We start from the raw sequence: 13,206 nt of genomic DNA on the forward strand, positions 1-13,206 counted from the left end.
TATTGTTGATGCCTAAGGCCACAAAATTATTTGGAGTCTTTGCTTTCTGTGTGTACAAGACGACAGCAGAATCCAGACAATGGACTGATGTTTGTTCTTTCAAACCCAGCCACCAGACGAGTGGGGTTGTTGTTTTTAAATATTTAGTGTTTCATTGGAAGGCTGGCATCTCTCACATGCTCCTTGAAAGAGAAACAACACCACAAGGATCCGGCATGAGTTCAAAATCCTCATTCGGCCCTCAATTGCCTGTCCCTCCCACACAGACAGAGCTGTATTTGCAACTTATTAGTTTGGGGCCTAGTTTTTTTATTGTGGTTTTGGTTTAGTTTATGGCACCATATATTTTTGGCATTTGCTCGTCAATTTTAAAGTGATTTTCATGGTTATAGGAGGACGTAGAGACCAGAAGTTCTAACAGAGCAAGGCACAGAAAGGTACCATGTGCTGAGTGCATGGGCATCAGTGGCCTTCAGATAAGGCTCACCGCAAACCTCTTTTCCCTACACAGCCTTGTCAAAGCACCACAGCCCTGGTATATATGGACAGTTATTTGTGAGGACCTCTGCTTGCATTTTCCCCAAATGAATTACCTCTTCAGGAAAGCAGAGGGGAATTGGCCCAGCCACTGAGATGCTCATGTTAATATCAAGTCCTGTGTGAGCATCTGAGTGTCAGTATTTAGTACAAGTTGAGGAGAAAGACCCATCTCATCTATCTACGATCAGCCTTGCTTAGTGGCTCCTCTCCCTTGCTGTAGTCACAGGGAGAGATCACCAGAGGGCAAATGTGTTTGGTTGGGAAGGGGGTGGGATGAATTCCTCCTCCACCAATGTATATGTAAAGTTCCTGTCAACCATTAGCAAGATTTGATCACTTAAATCCTTCCAATGATCTTAAAATACTTCTCTTTAGTTTACAGTTTGATTTGGGACATTTTCTGCTGGTTTCAAGGAAGGACTAAGGAGATTTTGCTCAAATTTGTTTGAGAAGAAAGAGAAACTGGGGTTCCTCTAAGCTCTTGTTGCTTATTTTGCCCCTCCCCTCCCCACCCCCATGGCTGCAAATGGAAAGAGTGTGCAGATATCTCAAAGCTGAACACATTCAGGTCCCGTTGGACCAAATGAGGTAATTTTAACTGTGACCAGAAAAGGTGCTGCAAGATTTTAACACCAGAAGTGGAAAGGACGTACTTCCATGCAGGACTCCCAGTGGATTTCTGGGGTGAATTCTGGCCCTGGAGGCCAGGAGCAGCTTCTCCACTTACTGACCCGACCCTTACCATGGTCAGGATTTGCCCTGTAAAGTCCTAATCAACACTAACATGAATGAGATTCTTCATTTAATGCCTACAGCATGTGTGTATGAAGCCTGCCCCCTTTGGATCCCTGGCAATTTCTTCTGCAGTGTTTGTGTCAAAACACAAACCTCTTCTTAATGAAAAAGATGAACACGTATGCTGCACATGAAAGCAATCAACAGAAGCCTTTTTTCCTGAAAAAGTAAGGGAGAGCCAGGCAGCACTGTGCACCTTTTATTTATGTTCTGAAAGGAGCCAGATTCAATGGAAAAATAAAATACATATCCCAAAGGTTTCACTACTCCCTTTTCATTCAGTGTTACTGTACTGCAAAATTCTTTTATATAGCAATATTTTACTATCTTTTGACAAAATTCTAGCTTTATTGTAATCAATTGGCGGGGTTTTATTGCACTACTGTATGTTTGGTATAGATCTGTAGTTAAGGCTGCTGGCATATGTTTAAACAAAATAAGTTTAGAGATGGACTACTTGCCTGGTGAGGCTTGATGTTTTTTCTATCTTTGCATGTAATTTTCTACTAATAGGCACAGTTTCACAGTATTGTATATTTGGCTGTTATCACTACGTTGCCTGCTTACTGTCAGTTGAATCATGGATTTTTCCCACTGGTTTTCTTGTTTTGAAGAACTATGCTTTAAAAAAAAAAAAAAAAAAAAAGGCAACTAAATATGATCCAGAGCATGCAAGTTTGCCAGTTTTGCTGAAGCTGCTGATTCAACAAGGTCCTTCAACATTTGTAAATTTAGCGGCATGACCAATGAGGCTATTTTTGAAATGTACCACTTGTCATATGATTAAAGTTACAATTGTGTTTACGTACTTTGTGAAATCAAACCTTAATGCTGTGGGCTAAGCAGAGATGACTCATTTAAGGGAAAAAATCATATATGTGAAAAAATATTCCCACTTCCTGATAAGTCATCAAATAGCTGCTTTTATTAAAACTCCAGAGATAAGCTTCTCTTAGTTGACTATACCATTGTAAGTCAGGAAACACAAACTTCAGTAATGTCATTAATATGTGATTTAAGAAGAGTCAATGTAAGTAAGAGATACTTTGTAATCTTCTTAAGGAAAATCTCTCTGATGCAAAACATAGTTGATCAATGCATTTAGCTAACTTCAAGTGAAAAAACAATTCTGAAAATGTAGGTTCATGGTTTTAAGTAGGGCAGAAGGCCAAGCAGAAAGTACCAGTGCCAGATAGTTTGCTCCTAAATCCATAAAATCTGAGTATAGTGTAGTGTTAAGTGTTAAACATCTTGAAACCTTCATCAGGAGCTTGTCCATCGGTAGGCAAATTTTCCAGATGGTCTTTGGATGATCATTATGTTGCTCCTAATTGCAAGTTCCTCCTCTACGTGTCTCCTTCCCTGCTGCTTCAATGTGAAGAGAGGTAAAGTCTTTAACCATTAAGTAGCTGGCACAACTTGGGTAAACAATTCTTAGCACTGCATTTGGGAATGTTTACAAAATTGGTAAGGCTTAAGTGGGCATTTATTTTTAGTGTTTGTTTGTCTACACAAAATATCTCAGAAAGAAAAACAGGTAGTGCATTCTCAGCTCTTTCTGATTCCATGTGTTTTTTTCATTAATGCCATTTACAACAGGTAGGTCTTCCAAACATTATAACTGCAAGAACAAAAATAGCAGATGAACAACAGCAACAAGAAAACCCAACAAACAAACAAAAGAACAACAAAGCCAAACAAATCCAAATAAAAAGGAACAAAATTTCTTCCTTTGTCAAGTAAACCAAAGTCTCATGGCTGCAGTTTGAGGTTATTTTTCACAGACCTCTGTAAAAAAAGTGTACAGAAATTCATGGAGCTAGTAGGACCTTGCATCTCATTTATCCATTTTTTTTATGACAGTAGAACAATAAGATTTTATTTCTTTTTTGCCATCATGAGTTCTTTACTTCTTTTACCTTTTAAAATCATGCTTCAGAAGATTTGCTTGTAAATGAAGGAATGAGGTTTTTAGGGTATTTGGAACCTTTGAATGACTTCTTGTTGACATATTTAACAGTTCAATCCAATAGAAATAAGATCAGGCACCAGGTTAATTTTCCCCTGGATACATATCACTACATTCAATTTTCCCAAAATCTGTTAAAACAGGCAGTATTCTTGTGCTTTTACAGTTTTGAGATATCACATGCATGGTTTATGGCAACTTCTGTGTAGTCTTCAGGGTATACAGACCCCTGTTAAGAATCTCCTGGGTATACAGACCCTTGGTAAAATACTAAGCAACTACTATTTCTAAAGACCAATGGTCTTATTTGGATCTTTTTAAATTAACTAAGCCACATTTGGTGCTAATCTCAGATACCTCACATTAATCTTGTTCTTTGTCAAAGTCTGCTGAAACTTAGACAAATTTCTAAGTACTGACTGTGACATTTTCTGTCACAATTTATGACATTGTGTACATTTCCATTTTTCAAATGCTGAAGGGTATTTCATAGCAGTCTCTGTTGACACAGAAGAATGTTTTGTACAGGAAATCAGTGAGTGATCTCTCACAGACTTCAATACAAATATAATTAGATTCAGCATTCTGCTGAATCAAAAGGTCATTATAGATAAATAACCAAGTTATTAAGAGTTTATCATTTGAACTAAATGGAGCCTCTGAATATTTTGGAAAGCGTCCCTCTTTAGCTATCTTTGGTTAATTATCTTTATGGATTTTCCACTTATTTATCTTCCCCATTTAACTCAGTCTTCTGATAACTGGCTAATAGCTGATATGAAAAGCTTCCAAATCTACTGAGATTTTGGTTTCATTTTGGAAACGATGTATTCCATGTGTGGTTTTAGCCGTGCTACAGAGTTTGCTTAACACAGGAGGTGGCAATAATTACTTCAGTCTTCTTGGTGGTTTAGGCAGTGACTTGGCAGATCTTTTTTAGGGGGTTTATATAAGTGGCAGCTTCTCTAACCAGACAGTTCTTATGCAGTCCTGATATGTCTGGCTTACCCAGAAATCTGCAAAAGGTTTGATCTGGTTTTATTTGTCCAAATATCTGGCTATTTACACACTTGTGGAAAGGAAAAAGAAAGAACTTGAGGCAGCCAAAGTGTTCAAATGAGTCAATCAGGTCAACAATATATATTCAATCTCAACTTATCTTTGAGGAGCTGGATGAACTTATTTTAATTTTTAAAATATTTTCTCCGTACATGTTAATAACTCTTTAAACTTGACATTCCTTTTCCTTCAATATGACTCATAATTCCTTAAGGACTTTACTTTTGAAACCTGCAGCTTGGAAAGATCTTAACAGCATAACAGTTCCTGATTTTTGTGGGCTGGTGTTAAGCTTATTACTTGGAGCTATGTGCCAGTGGTGTAGTTGGGATGATACAGACAATAGCCTAAGGTTAACCTGTGCCTCAAGGACCTCATCTTCTAACCAGAGCGAGATAACCACCAAACTGCAAGCACCTGCCTAGCATTACGGTGGAGAAATCACGTTTTCCTGGGGGTGGAGGTGTCCAAAGAAGAAGGCAAGAATGTTTAGTTTCAGTTTACAGTACACTGGAGGTGGTATCGGCCTTGCAACATTCATGTGTTTTAGAGAAGGAACTGAAGGCTTGAGGGAGCAGCACTCACTGTAGGAGGGTTTTGGGGCTGCCAGGGACTGTGTGATAGAGGAATGGAGAAACTCTAAGGAAAGGAGCTGGCAGGTCCAATGTGTCAAAGAGTAGAAAGCAAAGAGCATAAATAAAACCAGAGGTACTGTAGGGGAAAGTAATACTACATAACAGGGTACCAGGGCAGTTAGCCTGCAAGACCTACTTTTTGTCAATTTTAACTTCCCTGTCTCCCAATAGCCACCCTTTGTCCCTCAAATCCCAAGGAATGTGATAATGTAAAAGTTAGGCCCCAGAAAGACCACACTAATGCATGTAAGCCATATATACAGAAGTGAGCAAGATAGCCATTTGGATTACATCCCATATTTCTGGAAATGTGTGGGAAAAATCATTCTACAGAGAAAAAAAGGATAAGAATCAAAAGGAGAATTTGCTTTTTGATAAAGCAGATAATGCAAATTGAATATTTGTCATGATCTTTTGCCATTTGTCTATATTCAGTTCTTTCTCAAAGATCATTTTGTCATACTGGACTTAGCAATCCTGTGAAATATAATTAACTCTGTCATTTGATGTAAGACGGAATATGGTCCAAGTTTAAATAGAAGGATAATGGATTTTATTTATTTTTTTCTCCCAAAATGCTTCAGCAGTGTTGTCATAGATCAAAATCTGTGCTGCCAAATAAATACATGGAATTCCTCATGCTAATAAACTGAGCAGCCAAATTCTCATGCAACAAGTTGAGATGGACAACTGTATCACATGTATATTATCAGAGAAGAAAGAAGACTCTTGTTCGTCTGTTTTATCATGATGTTACAAACATGAGGAGCACCTGCTGAAATCCTTTTAGCAGAACAGCAACTTTGTTTTTGTTATGAAAAGTTATTTCAAAAGCATTATTGCAAAAGGCACTTTGAGGTCTCACTGACATTAATGGAAGTTTGGTTTCAAATGAAAGGAAAAAATACAGTGTTGACCTTATCAGGCAAAGCTAAGCAGAATTACATCATGATACTGTGTTTTGACTTGTCCTTGTATAGACTTTTATCCAAGGAGCTCGAGAAAGTTCACAAATATCTAAGTGAATCTCAGAGAGCAGAGAAAGTGATAAACATTGACCGATTTGCGCACAGTCATTCAAAAATCAACAGCAGAGAAAGGCCCCAGCTCACATGTTCTGCTGCTGCAACAATCATGCTGCTGGTTTGGTAGCTCACATAAGATCATGACTGACTTAAGCATGCAGGTTCATTCTGAGCATCTGAGCACTCTCAGGTGCTCAAAGCAGAGAACATAGCGCATTTCTGAATGATGATCTAACTTTATTTACTAGGGAGCTTGGTGAAGCTTGCATCGCATCTGACTTCTGTACCCATTCAGTCAGCAAACAGAAATGCTTCAGGCTCCGGCTTGCCTCATCCAAACACAGCCATCACTGTGAGAGACTGAAGAAGAGAAATTATCTTTATTTCACAAGAGTGACCACCATCCACTGATAAATATAGGTAAGGTGGTTTAAATTAGGACGTTGAAATGCATCTCAGCCCTTGCTCAAACCTTATTTATTCGTGTTCACTGGAACAGCCCAGGCACAATCACTCAGGCTGCATGGCAACTCGGCAGCAGAGAAGATAAGCTCCCCTAGAAAGATGCAGTGGACAGCTTGTGGGGGGACACAGGGGCAGGAAACAGATTGATTCAGTGCAAGGCATCTGTCAGAGCCATGAGTGAAGACTGGAAACTTGGAAACTAGTGATAGTGTCAAGCCCAGGAGTGACCGGCACAAGGTGCCCTATGGGTTTCATACATTTAAACAAATCAATAGAAGGTGGAATAAACAGTGGTTTAGAGTTCTAGCATCTTATACAACTGTATGGTTTTAAGCTTCAATTTAAACTTTCTACTTCTGTTCTGTTTGTATCAAAATAATATTTCAACCATGATGTATGCAACAAAGTTCATTTAATTCAAAGAGACTAGTTGGCATTGGGAGCTGTGAAGATCAGTTTCTTATGTCTCTGTATGACATGTGATTTATTTCCCGCTGTACACGAAGTACAATGTCTGATCAGAGTGTTTCCAAATTGCCATCATCTGTCTCCCATGTAGCATTTTCCAGTGGCTGGTATCACATTTGAGCTCATTTATAGAAACCGCCCTCAACAGGGGCACACATTTCCCTCTACTGCACCAAATAATTCAATGAGCCTTTGCACCTTGATGAGAAGTTTACAACATAGAGTTGCATTTTCAAAAATTATTAGTTGTCTTGGTCTATATTTTATTTTCAAACATCTGCCAAAAATCAGTTTGGGTTTTTTTTTAAGCAACATCTGGAGTAAATTCAAGCAACTCTCTGCTACTATGACCTTACAACACTACACTATAATACTAATAAAACATACTTTTTAAAAATATTTCTCTGTGTTCTGTAAAGCACTGCCTATTTACAAGAACAAGCTAATTTTGTGAGGGCAAAGCAGGGCTTTGCATGTCATAGAAGACTTCTTTTAAAACTTACTTTGTTACATGGATCAGTTTGCACCCTTTTCCATCAACAAATAGTTGAAAGATATCATCAGCCAATTTGCCCCAGATTTGTAAGCCCTAGGGAACTAGTTTTCAAGGGCAAAAAAGAGATAATGAAAGTAAGTAATATTACAAATTGCACTGAGCCAGGTCTGTTTCCACTCTACTTCCAGATCTGCAAATTGAGAGGAAAGTAAAGGGATCATTTATTTAATTATTAGTTAAGTCCTAATGAGTTTCAGAAGCCTAGGGAAGGGAGTAAACTAAAATCCTAGCTATGGATTAATATATGTGGACCTTGTCTCTAAGGTTACTAACAAACAGGAGTAAGCACTGCAGGAAAAGATACATTAGTGTGATGTAGGTAGAAGACACAGGAAACCTTCCAAGCGCTCAAGAAAGTACCCTCTCATATCTGCAGTTATCATAGCTATAGTAATGCTATTGCTACTACTCCTGTACTAAGAAACATGTTAGCAATACATTTTATTATGCCTTGAAAAGGCAGTTATTATGCTTAGCTGGAAAAGACTCTCCTACACCCTATAGCAAGAAAGTCAGATCATACCCCAACATACTGTATAAAGCATCAAGACACAGGAATAGAAGACAAGGTAAATGTGTCCATCTTTGAACTAACCTGAAGACAGTAATAACAAAATATCTACCTTGGAGTCTGCTATGTTCATACGAAGGGCGTATCGACCAGGCTGGCATAAGGAATTAGGAGAAGAGTAGTTCTCTCTTCACAACAGCTGGAGAGGGAAAGCCAAGCTGACATGGTAGCTTAATGGATTAAAGCTTTAGCCCATTAGACCACAGTGGTACAGCCAGGTCAGCACTGTTTTTACTGTCAAGTCAAATCATGCCCACATAACTTCTGCTTCTGGGAAGGAATAAATATTTGCATTTATTTATCTTTGCATTTATTTATCTTTGCACTAAGAGGCAAAAATTCCCATGGAAGCCATGAATGACTTGCTGACTGAGTTTAGCATCAAGAATGCCTAACTGTGAAGCCAAATATGTTGCAAAAATATATTTATTGTTCCAGGTCCATCCTGATTCCATTTTGCATTATTCCCTGAGGTGGACAAAACTCTAAAGCTTGAAAGTAAAATTAGGGTCAGAGCAGTATACAGTTGTTCCCATATGGATCCAAATTTCACAGTGTGGAAATCCCAGCTGTTTTGAAAGCAACTTGGAAATATTATGAGAACAGATTCTTTTCTGACTGTTGGGTGTGTTTGTTTTATCTCCCTGGGGAGACTGTGGGTTCCCTAAGCCACAGTCTTCATTTAGACTCACTACCAGGAAACCCTAAGGAGGAAATTCTAAATCATAGCTTTCTGCACGCTGTATTTGACAGCTGGATCTTGGAAACTTGAACTGTCTCTGCTGCTGTCCTGGCTGAAGTCAAAAGGATATCTACAAAGGATTCAGTGGATTTCCCACTGGGGGCCAATGAAGATGCTACCAATACCAGTTCCCAATTAGGGAATACTTACCCTAATTATTCTCCATTGCTTCTCTTTTACAAACAGAAAAAATCCCACCTACTTAATTTCAGAGCATAAGAGAATTGACAGAGGTTCATGTATACCTGATAAAACCAGGTGTAGAGATGAAAGGCTTTAGATAAATACTATTATTTCCCTCGGTGATTTTGCATCATTTCTTTATGTTCTTCAGAAAATACAATAAAACCTGACAATATCTTAGCTTGACACCTTGCCTTCATCAGTTTTAAAGACATAAAGATTTTTTTGTTGTTGTTTTTAAAGGAACTTTGGGTAAACCAAACACAAAATTCCAATTAATTTAGAAGCGGTCTGACATGTCATCTCGGCTTTCAGCATGTTGAGAGAGAAGACTAGATGTTCACTGGCTACCTCAACAAACTACTGCCCTGTAGTCTATTTTGTCATGTGGTTTATCTCTGAAAACTCATATTTTTAGGCAGTATATTCACCTGTTCTTCTTCATAAGATGTATAGACCAAGAAGCTCTGCCTTTACTTTAAGACTATGTAATTTTTTGAGCTACTTATGAGAAAACAAGAGGAAAAAATCTTGCACCTGCTGGAGAATACTGAACAATGATTGAATAGATCAATATAATCATCAAGCAACATCACCTGTTTTAAAAGTAAGCCAAGCTTAGTCAAAACTGGAGATGAAAGGTGGAAAAGGTAAAAGTTGGACGTAAGAAAGAAGATTTGAGGGCATAAATTTGCTTCCATAAATAGATGAAGGTTGGCATTTGGAGTGGACCTGTCACTCTAGACATCTTTGATATTCTTCTGAAACACCTGGACCTCTGCAGCATGACGTGCCACCGCTGAGCATCCTGCAGAGCCACAGGAGCTCTCCTGTGTATCACCACGCAGTACGTGCATCCCCAGTAGGATGTAGGCTGGGGTTTTACCTGATGGCTGTTGCTGTGTGATGATCTGTATTTCTTCTTGTGGGAAAGAGGTCTGTGGGTCCTATTTGTGGCAGAAATCTCATTTATTTGAGCACAGATGAAAAGCTGAATGAATTTAAGATGAATTTAGAAACATTATTATAACATGAAAATCAATCAATGAAAACATACAGGAGTCAACTTTTACTTAGGCTAGTTTGAAGTTAGTGAATAGATCAAAGCAGATAAAACAAAAATAATGACTAACAAAGACTAATGATAGAGAATAAGAACCTGTATAAAAACAAACAAAACACCTGCCTGAACTTGAGGGTGGCAAGGGAATTATCCACAATGAAACATATTTCCTGAAACATGTTTACATGAAAATTGCTTGGGGGTTGGGAGCACAAAGTAATTAGCTGAAAAATGACTAGATGGGTGAGGTTAGATGATCTGTTTGTCTAGCCAGAGTTTTAGGGCCAATGCAATAGAAGCAGAGAAAGGGAAAGGAGGGCACTGCAGGTAAAAAAAAAAAGACCAAAAGAGTCAATAATAATATCCCATGCAGTGCTTAAATTATTAGAGTTGATCAAGGATGTCTCGCTGTAATACCTTTCCAACAGAAATTGTAGTTCCCATAAAGCTGTTGACTTCCAGAGGAAAAGTATATTTAAATATAATTTTCTGGGGAAAATATTATTTTGAGTTGTCCAATTGACTTGAGATGTTTCATATTAAGTCAGTTAGATAAATTATTTTTCCTTGCTATGGCCAACTGCCTCACAGGAGATCTAGACCAAGCACTTTGCTGTCTTAGGGCTGGGCCGTGCATTGTGGTTTTACAACATCTCCAGTGATGCAAAACAGCCATCACCTGACTGTATGACATGGTACATCACTTGAAAAGAGTTTCTAATGAGATGTATAACTTAACCAGAAAGCTTGGCCTTTAGAATGGAATGAATATTGACCACTATGAGGCAAACACAAGGTTCAGCCACACCAGACAGTGTTGGTTACGTACTTTACTGAGTGTTTATGGGATGGAATATTGCAAGAACTATGATCAGAGCACCTGCAACACTCAGAAAAATGACACACAGAGTTTCTGAGATTCAAACTCAGGCTGTCACATATGACATTAATGTTCATGTAAGTCTGCCCTTTCAAGGCTGAGCTGAAGCTTGTTCCTTGCAAGTTTTTCTAGTAATCAACTTTACACAAGAAAATGTTATCCTAAAAAGGTACATAGAACCATCTAACTACTTATTTGTGGTCCTGATAAAAACATTGATGGCATTTTAATGAACATCAGTTGCAGCTTTTTGCACCCCAGGCAACTGTCACACCATGTTCTGGACAACGCTGGCTGCCAGAAGTGCTGCTGTATTCATCCTGGTCTCCTGGAGTGTCATAAGCTTGCAAGCACTGGAGCAATTTCAGGCAATGTCACAGCAGGATAAATAACACACGCAGAGTGTATGATACAGATGGCATTTCCTGTCTTCCAGATACTGCTTTTAAGGCCCAACTGTATGATCTTTACCGACACTGAATGGGACTTTCCTTTGCATATCGTGCCTTGCCTACAACTTGTCTGGTCTTTCTTAGTGGGACATATTCATTATTCTTATATTCTTTAGTATACACTACCTCTGCTCTTATGTTGAAAAATGTGTTTGTTAAAACATCACAAGATGACAACAAGTCCTCTTCATCCATTGGTGACCACACTGCCAGCATTTATTCCAGCAGCCACCCTGGAAACAGGACCCTTTCCCCACTACTTCTGGCCATTTTCAAATGCAACTGCAGTCTGCATGGAATCCCAGTGACTCTGGGTGCAAGAGCTAATCTCAGTGAAAATGCACTTTCTGGTGACATTTTCTTCCTGAAGAATAGACATCAAAGCTGCGACTTAGCCAGAAGGAATGAAACTTATCAAAGTCCTACTTCAGGAAACAAGCACCTGCTTAAATCCCACTTACTTAAAGCCTTCATACAACCCTTGAAGGGAAACTTTTCCTGAGCAAGGGTTTGATACTTTAACCAATTTACATTGTTGAACTGGGTTAATAGGCTGAATGGAGTCCCTGCAGAGGACTGTAGGCTGTGAGTTTAACACCCTTTCCATAATGGAGATCTTAGAAGCTGATCTCCTTCATCACTATTCATGGCTTTTTGCCCCTATTATCATAATGCCATGTGTAGGCAGAGTGCACAGTTAAAGAAAAATAAACAAATGAAATTGCCAACCCCTGGCAAATGCCCAAAGCCATGCCACCATCTGCCCACCCCACCCACTGATAAAATAAATTCCTGGCATTTTGCCTATACTCAGGAATGTTAAATTAAATAAGTATTCCTGGTTTGCATGCTGAAAGTCAAAAAATCTGGACCCTAATGAAAAAAAAAAAAGAGGAAATGAGTCAATGCCCCAGGGACTTTCCACTAAGAACCTTCTGTTGCCAGCACCTGGAAATTCAAATCTGGGGAGTAAAACGAAAATAATCCCAGGAAATATTACTGGATAGCCCAGGTCATATGAAAGGAGGAGATCCCCGAGTCCTTGAGACTGATCCTGAAAAAGGTTAGAACACTTTCCCTGAGTTCCTAGAGGAAATCAGTGAGACGCAGGGGCACTCAGCAGTTTACATCAGTAAGAGCACCTGGGGATTAAGGCAGATTAAAGGCCCACAGTAAGAATTTGTAATGGACAAGGTCATCCACTTCTCCATTCACCTTTGGGGTAGAGAGTGTCCACAGAGAGAGCACAGATACCAAGTCCATCTCTACCTGCAAGGGCGACATCTCTGTCAAGGGGAGACGGGCCCTGTAACCCCAGTGTGACAGCCTGCAGGGACAATGCCAGCAGCCCTTTCCAGCCAGTCCTACAGCCCCGCCGAGGCAAACCCCCTTAGTGCAATGTGGTGCAGTGTCAGCTCTGGCTCCTGTGAGAGAGAGGGGAAAGATACGAATGACCTCGTGCATTGCTTTCCTTCCAAGCAGGCTTTCCACAAGCAGAGACAGGGATCATTCAGAGCCCATAAAGGCGCAAGCAGTCCCTCTTTCCCCACCACTTTCTTCTTTTGATAGCGAAGCATCAAGCATGGATATATCCCCAGAATCTTTTTCCTATCTGTCTTTCACACTATCTCTGCTGGTTTACAGCACTGTAAGTAAAGGGACAATCAGGCCTCACATTTCTACTCCATGTACAATAATCATCATCTAAACAGAAAATGAATTTGATACATAAAGTGCTCAGCTATCAGATTTAATTTTGTACTAAGAAGAGCCGCTCTTAATTGTTACCAGGAATGTGTGTCA

Source organism: Tyto alba, unplaced genomic scaffold (assembly GCF_018691265.1).
Source record: "Tyto alba isolate M040663 unplaced genomic scaffold, T.alba_DEE_v4.0 Super-Scaffold_22, whole genome shotgun sequence".
NCBI lineage: Eukaryota > Metazoa > Chordata > Aves > Strigiformes > Tytonidae > Tyto > Tyto alba.